This window comes from Charadrius vociferus, unplaced genomic scaffold (genome assembly GCF_000708025.1).
Source record: "Charadrius vociferus isolate BGI_N301 unplaced genomic scaffold, ASM70802v2 scaffold309, whole genome shotgun sequence".
Lineage (NCBI taxonomy): Eukaryota > Metazoa > Chordata > Aves > Charadriiformes > Charadriidae > Charadrius > Charadrius vociferus.
In genome coordinates, this window is record NW_009661370.1 from 2096854 (window position 1) to 2105592 (window position 8739).

Below are 8739 nucleotides of genomic sequence, written 5' to 3' on the forward strand. Positions count from 1 at the left end.
GTCCCTGCCTATGGCAGGGGGGTTGGAACTCTATGATCTTCAAGGTCCTTTCCAACCTAAACCATTCTATGATTCTATGAAAAAAATGGTCTTACTTGCTGTACCCTTCTTTTGTCCTTTCACTGAACTTCTAGGCAAATTTGAACAGTAATGGTGTGGTATGGTATTAATTTCTCTACTTCCAGTCATAGTTGCATATTCAGGTCAAAAATTACAAAGAAATTTGAAAGCTTGCTTCTACTGTAAAAAATTATAAATTCATGATGCTAACCTTAGTTAGCTAATTCAGGTTAAAATGGAAGTAAAAACAAGGCTTTACTTTGTATTAGCAACTGGTTCCACACTACAGACAAGTGTTGAAAACAACTTACTAACAAGAGTGAAAAACAGAACCCTCCTGTTGTGGATTTCATGGAGCAAAATACATATATCCCCCCTTCCCCCCCCAGTACAGATTAGTTTTTAACACTGATTTCTCCATGTTGACTCTAGCTACGACGTCAAAGCTTCAAAACAGTCCTAGAATTTTAACACTAAGGAACAGATGTAAGTGTTCTTTAACTACCCATATGCTAAATAAAACACAGAGGCTGGTAAGTATGTACCTGGCGACGCTGTGGCAACTATCCCTAGTATTAATGGTATCATGCTATGAAATTAAGCAATTTATGAGACTCCATATCCCATGAGGTTGAAGCTCTCTGAGGCAACAGAGGATGGGGAAGGTGGTGGTTGTGTGTTGTCCTCAATGTTATCACATGATGAATGGTTGCACACATCTGATACTTGGCTTTATGCTGGCCAAGTCAGCAGACTTCAGGGTCTCTTTCATATGTGACAGTCTAGTATGGATCATCGCTTTGCAAGGCTAAGTCCTGGGTATTTCACATGATAAGCAGATGGAATATCCTTCAGGTGTATAACATGTGGCATCGGGCCAGACAATTCCCCCATAGCACTGGGTGGCACTTTCCAAGTGGAGCCATACACTTGTGGAACAGTAGGAGGTGACTCCCAAAATTTTTAGCTGATAGGGCAAGAATAAAAAAAAAGGAACCCTACGCATAGTGTTACCTAGAGTAGACACACACAAATAAAATCTTGTATAAGTAATTTGTCACTCTCAAAAATTTTCTTGTCTGTTTTCAGAGCCATCCGTGTCATACCTCCCCACTTACACACATAAGCCTGTCTCGTCCTCTGTATGCCTCCATCCTCTGTCCGTATTTCTTTTTCAATCCTTCTGCCTATGAACACATTCTTTCATATCACATGTTTTGGTAGGAAAGGATGGGAATACGAGGCAGTAGTAAGTACAACTACTGGCTTTCTTCTTTGCATGCTCCGAAATCAAATTGAAAGGCAAATCTATGACCAGAAAGGATCTCAATTCACAGCATACAGCCCATTCATCCAAGTATAATGGAACTTGAAGCATCTAATACACACGCCGATTGAGATATCTGTCACTACTCCTACATTGAAAGTCCTTTCAATAAATTAGCCCATTACCAACCCTGTGAAGCAAGCATGAATCTTTTGTTTCAAGCTATTAGAAGTTAAAAAGGGCTTCATCTTCCATTCTTTCTCCTCCTCCCCCCCATACATGGATTTTCGGTCAGTTTTGGTTGGCTGGTCAACAGCAGGTAACAATGCCCATTGTAACCACAGAACGTCACGGTGTTACTTAAGTCAAATCTCGGCAGAGATTTGCCAAGAGCACACAGATGCAAGGCTTCTTATAATATCATAGAATTGTATAGGTTGGAAGGCACCTTTAAGATCATCAAGTCTAACCATCAACCTAACACTGTCAAAACGACGAGTAAACACTTGCGCTGTCCCCACAGAAAGGCAGTGCTTTGCATAATGTCATGCACTTTGGTGACAGTTCTCACCTGGGAGAACCTTGCCTTTTTTATTGCCACTCCATGCTCACATCATGCATGTTCTTGTGCTGCTTCCAACTACCTCATATATGATCTATGCATGCGTATGGCTCCATTTTCCATGTACAATTCTGTTTTTGTGTCCTAGCACTGAGGAAACCACTGATTTAGATTTCATTCTGAGTTGCATATTTTAATATGATGAAATATGTGCTGATTAAAAAAATAAATCTGTTCTAGAAAGCCATTATGGTTATTGTTTGGCTATTAGCCCCTGAAACAAAACCCTGTACTTTTCTTCAAGCAATGGAGAGGCAAATATGGGAATTCATTACTTTGATTCTTAGCAAAAATAAGCATTTCTATTTCTATGGTTTCAAAACAATATTTAGTTTTTACCTGAAACAAATTTTACTATGCTTAAAGCTTCTTGAGATACCTGAGATACATGTATTTTGATTCAAAACTAAGGCCCAAGGTTCTAAAGGCTGATTTACTCTTCTAGCAAATCAGTCTTCCTAACTCTTTCTTAAAGGCTTGACTGCTCAATGTTTACAGATAACGCCTGTCTGACCTATAGATTTTCATCTCGGAGAATACTCCTATCTGTTAGTACTGACTGTAAACACAAACACTCTTTGTGTTTAGGAATTGCAGATGCTAGTTTTAGCTCCGATTTAAGCCCGGGCAATCACCCTAGCATAAATGGGGTCATTCCCATTTAAGCTGCGTAGGTCAAATATAGCAGAAGAAAAGTATCTTCCTGTTTAAGTCTCTAGCATGCAATTTCTACGCAGCAACTCTTCCTCTTCTCCAGTAGCCAGCCACTCAGAATCAGGAAGGAATGATAAGCTATTTTTTGTTTGAGGTTTTTTTGAAAGAAAATTCTCATTTTTGCCATTTTTTATCATTTTCCTGATGAAATACTGCATTTGGTGCAGATTTGACTCTCTCATATGTGATAGTTACTTCTTCTGTACTCTGGGCTTTTCCAGGATTCATATTAGTCTGGATACATCATTAAATACTTCAAGCTGCACAGTGTAGGTCATCATAGAGGACAGTGCAAAATACATCTGAGCTGCAGTGTCCCAGATGATGTGCGTATTCTGACTTTGTAATTCCCAGTTAGAATAAAAATATTGCAATGCCTTCAGAAATGTTAGTTTCAATTAGTTCTAACAAGCATAATTGCTTCTGCCCTCTCCATGCAATACACAACTTACTTGCATGGTTTGCCATACTGCCCCCGCAAAATGTTGCTTGTAATTTGGACGGAGGTGGTATCAGATATGCATTGCTGAAGACTGAGCACGTCTACAGAGCAACTACAGCATAATGTTGCGAATGAGATTCAACTCTGAGACAGACCATGACTTCTGTCAAAGCACTTCTTATTTTCTGTATCAATTAATCCTTAACCTACATCCAAGTGCTGAATTATTATTTTGCATACCGAAGCAGACGGGAAAGCCATTCTTCTGCAATACCTCCTCACCTACTTCACATTTGAAAAGCTAGACAGCAGCAATTTAGTAGAAGCAACTTCTCATTCCTGGCAAGACAAGGTGAAATCACACTCTGTAGTGTCACATTACAAAACATAGAACCAGTCTATTTGAATTCAGCAATTAGGTGTTACAATACGTTTTAGGCGACAGCTATGTATCACTTCTAATTTTTCAACAAATTTTCACATCTGCAGTCAAATCTAGGTAGATGAAAATCACTTCTCCTAGACACAAAAGACTTCCAAGTATATTTTATATACACCTCAACTATAAAACTACAGTGGAATATTAATCATCTCTTCCATGTTCAATCCTGCAAGTGATTAATTCACTTTAAAAAAAAATTGCTAAAGCTGAAAGCATGCTGATTGAGTCTCCAGCTGTCTGTAACACAAGATCCTAAAACTGTCTGCCAAGTAACCGTAGAAAACGCTTTTAGTGAGATTAAATCAGTGCATATAACATGCATTGAGGGTAAGCACAAGGTATCATTCAAGTGCAAGAGGGTAGCACAAGGTGTCGTTCTTTCAGTGTGCAGAGAAGAGCCTTAGATGAAGTAGATAGCAATTATATACAGATAGATGTTTTTGCTTTGTTTTAAAATAGGCCATAACTGAAGCCAGGTCCACAAGACAACCTCTGGCAAGTAATCCTTATTTCAGTATCGTGTGTGTGTATGAGAAGGGGGAGGGGAGAAATCAGCTTGCCTTAAAGCAAAAATGAAACAACCTCAGCAGTACACTCTGCAGCCTTTCACAGGAAAGTACAGTCTGTAAAACCGCTTACAAATTTTCCCATCCTCCAGTTCACATTACTGAAAGTGAGTATATACCTGGATCTCAACATTTACTTGGTAGTTCATCAAGATCAAGCTACTGTATAGCAATGGTGACTTGTCCAGAAGGGTCATAATGTTTTCAATTAATTTGACATTAAAAGCTGGTAGCGTTTATTTACCATTACAAGAACAGCTCACAGTTAGCAGAACCAGAGGTCTCTAATCACACTTCAGTGACACTGGCCTGCCAATCACAAACAATTAAGGTTTAATAATATAAAGTCTATACCCCAGAGTACACCCTTACTATGCAATCTTCTGTCAAGTGCCTGCCTCAGATACATGATTTTGGTTCCTGTTCCTCAAGACCATTCCTGTTATCAACCAGTTTTTCCACTTTCTTCCTTTGCTCAATTAAATATATCAAAAAGTGTTAGAAGACCACCACTGGCAGAAGGCTTAGTTGCTATTATTTGTAGCTGAAGTGATTGATGCTCGAGAGGTATGTATATATGTTCCACAAAATCAGATTAGCTTACTTCTGAACCTGCAGGGCCTATTCCTGTGTACAGAAGGCATTAAAGCAGACATCCCCTGCCTGTGAATGGACAGGATACAAATCTCTCTTGTTTGCATCAAGTTATGCAACAGTCACCCATTTTAAGAAATCTTGTCTGTTTATGTGCATCTGCTGGCTTTTCACAAAGATTATTATGCCCTGGGCTTATATTCCACAATTAAACAAATTCTAGCTTCAGGTAAGACGGTATCCTTCTCTGTTAATGAAGACATTTGCGTATGTTTAGCTGCCAGGTGTCTTCTCTAGCAATTATACCCAAAAACCTAATGCTCTCAATGATAGACAGCAAACATCCCAGGTATGAGCTGTATTACTAAATCAGATAAAGAGATTACACAGATCTCTAGTACTTGAGGCTTGGTTGAATATAGACAGGGGAAGAGTTATAAGCTTTTATACAAGGAGGGTGGCAGACAGCGGGACCAGCATAGACTTGACCGCACACCTGCATGGAAGGTTTAAACACATCCCTTAATTGAAGTAGCTATCACACTCCATCGGGATACATAACCTGTTAAAAAATAAATACTGGAACTCAGTATAACTAAATTAAATGGGGATTACTGTCAGAAACAGACAACCACGTCATTGAAGCTTAGACTAAGACTTGTCAGCTAGTCATCTGATCTATGTCATTTTCCCCACACTAGAATATGGAGTGCTACAAATGGCTTTGTAATAGCAAAGAGAAGCTCTTTTCATGGCCTCTCTTGTGAAGACATACGTACCTAAACTGTATCTTGACTTTAGAATATAATGAGTTAAAGAAAATTGGGATTGTTACTTGTGTGACAAGGACAGATGTTCAGTAGTCAGAGTTATCAGTTTTGCACTGTAGCAAGCAGACCTCTGCAAATTCTAGAGGCTCAATGAAAAGCTTTCAAGTGCCAGAAAAAAATAGCCAGCAGTAGCACAAACAGTAAGTTCTGAGCTGTACAACGCAACACAACAAGCAGATAGTACTACATGGGCTTGCCTAATGATAGTTACTGTAATGCAGAAGTAGAATATTGCAACGAACACAAAAAAATAGCCACATATTCCTAGACAGACAACCTGTAGCTATGTTGCCACCTTCAACTGACATTCTTAAGAGGATCACAGAAATACCTTGATCTTGGCTTTCAAAACAGTATGAGCAAAAACCTTGTAACAACACATGTGACAATTTAAAAATAAAGCTGCATGACCATGATTTTCAAAGTGACTCCTGATTATTAACTACAATAATTGGAAAGAATCTGATTTTTAAAATTTGTTGAGAATTATCTCTGAATTTAAAGTGAAAATAATTTTTTTAAAAAGCAGCTTTAATCATATGTCCCAAACTTCTTTACTGTCAAGGGAACCTCTCATTTATAGGTCAACAAATGCAGAAGACAGCTGACACTAAGTATTGGGGCTTAGTGGGTCTGTTCTTCCAAGAAAAAAAAAATTACATAAGGATTCCTGTATTTGAACTTAAGATTGAACAGCCTTTGGACCTGAAGGGCTGGTACAGAAAGCTCACACAGAAATGTCCAAGTTCATACTCAAGAATGTAATCACATAGCTGTGAATCAACAGGTTTGAGTCATCAAATGTAAAACAAGCTGGATGGGGTCGAATCCCAGCACATATCAACAGCAGTAAAGTAACCTCACAGTATCTGTTATAATTTAATAGACTCCATATCTATGGTATCAGAACTACCACCACTTGATTCTAGAAATGTCTTTATTAGGTCACTTTGGTTTACAGAGCAATTGAAAACTGCAGTTGTAACTACTCTGCTTAGTTAATGAGACCTTCACTTTTAAAAGCTGCCAATTTTGTCTTCTGGTATGTCTTCTGATCAATGAATCTACTTTTCATTCCCAGAAGTTCCTGGGGGGAAGGTGGTAGGGGGAGTGTTACACTTTAAGAAGCACTGCCTGATAATACAGATACAAGACTTCCATTATATTACCTTCCCCGCCACCCCAAGATAACAGCTAATCTGGGGTTTTATATAAAAGAGAAGTATATTTATAAATATAATACCTGGGTACTCTGAATGAAATCTTTGATCAGTATCTTCACCACCACCAAGAGTTAAAAAAGCATTAACAAAACACCACACAAAGAAACTTCAAATTACTGCTCTCTTCATAGACATACTACAAAATGAAAATAGAAGCTGTGGTGGCAATAGCCCAGATGGCAAACACAGTGTGATCCTACCTACAGAGCACCTTTTTTTTTTTTAATTTTTTTTTCTTCAGTATTGACATGCCCCTGCTATCCTACTCATCTTCACAAACAGAAAAGAACAATCTTTCTATTTCCAGCTGAGAATACGAAAACAATACTATGTACAAAATTAAAGCTTAAGATTAGACATAACTTTATTAGGTTAGCATCAAATTATAATAGCCAAGTTAAACATTTTCTATTACTTGAATTTACTTTGTTCCACTGCCATGTAAAGTATCAGATAATCCTGAACATTAAGTTGTGCATTTACTCACCACTTCCATATGACAAACTACACACAAATACACACTTTTCGAATACATCATAAAAAAAGTTCTTCCCACTGAAACACACTATGGAAGAAGAAAATAATGCGACACAGCACAGGAAGATGTAGCTTTACAAACGAGAGATGCTAGCTTGACTACTCTAGATAAGGCCCATGAATTTGCCCATATTTCTTTGGGAACAAATTTATTAATTAAGGGGTGCAGGAAAGCATGAACACTGAATACATTTATAGTGACAAATTATATAGCACACCTGAAAATAAACAGAAATTAAAAATCATGTGTGATCAAGCAATTTGCTTGTCAATTTATACCTCATTTTTTCTATTTGTCCTGTCTTCAGAAGATGGTAAAGAGATTATTACAGTCTGGTTTTTAACATTATCTCTGCTATGCATCTTATTTTTTGACCCTATATGGAAAATACCTTCATCAAAAATAGTAAGTATAATATGTAAGGGATAAAGACAGGAACAGAACTATACTTCACTTCTCTTGTGTAAGCTTAATGTTCAAGCTGCCTAACAGAATCTGCTTGGCAGATGCTTGAGTTTCTCAAGTATTTGAACTGGCTGAGTGATGTAGGCAGCCTTATGTTAGCTAAGTTTTCTAGTACTTTCCCTGATAACACTAGCAAACAAAGGTCTGAGAGCTGTGCACCGCAGAAATCACCTAATACCAAACCTTGCCCAAAAGGCTAACTACATCCTGCATCCATCACAGTTTCCAAGACACAAGCTTTTTGCTGCACTATGAAGCAGCACTCAAATCGATCACGAGCAACCATGCACCTTCGTCCCAGCAACCCGCCAAAGGCAGACTATACTGCCATGTGAAACAGATTACGCAGGAAAGCTACAAAGCTTACTAAAGATTTTAATTTGCCTTCTTAGAGCAAATTTTCAGTGCATACGCATTGTATTGGTGCTCTGGGATCCACCTCTAATTTATACATCTCTGCCAGAAAAAAGGATCTGACGTGAGCATTAGATTTGGTTACTGATTAGCCAAACACTTTCACTATTAGAAACAATCCTGTTCTTTTGCAGCATCCTTTATCGGTAAAAACAAAACTATATTCCTTTTAACAGACTGCATGTACATAGCTGGACTGCAACCTATTCTTCTGCAGACTTCTGTAAAGGTGATGTATGTATGAATTTCAGGAAAGAAAACAGTAAAGAGCTTACAGTTTTGAAAATGGAAATAGCGGAAGCACTCATCCATTGGTGCTAAAAAATCCCATTTCACAGGAATCAGTGGTTTCCCAAAAACCAACCGTGACACTGCTATGACTGAAAGTCAGTACTTGAGTTTCACGTGTGGATAAAGAAATAAGTTTCCCGTCACACCGGCAAGGGCGGGAGGCCGAGAAACAGATTCCCCATGAATTTACTGTTTGCTCCGAATCATTTTCCTCAACCCTGTCGACTTTCTTACCAAAACTCGGCCGTGCGGCGCTGCCGGGAGGGGGACC

At 38.4% G+C, this 8739-nt stretch overlaps 1 protein-coding gene across 1 annotated transcript in view; it reads right to left on the bottom strand.

The window, feature by feature from the left end:
* OPN3 (opsin 3) overlaps positions 1 to 8739 on the bottom strand; it is a 24201-nt gene that overhangs the window by 14525 nt on the left and 937 nt on the right. The gene's annotated exons all lie outside the window — the stretch shown is intronic.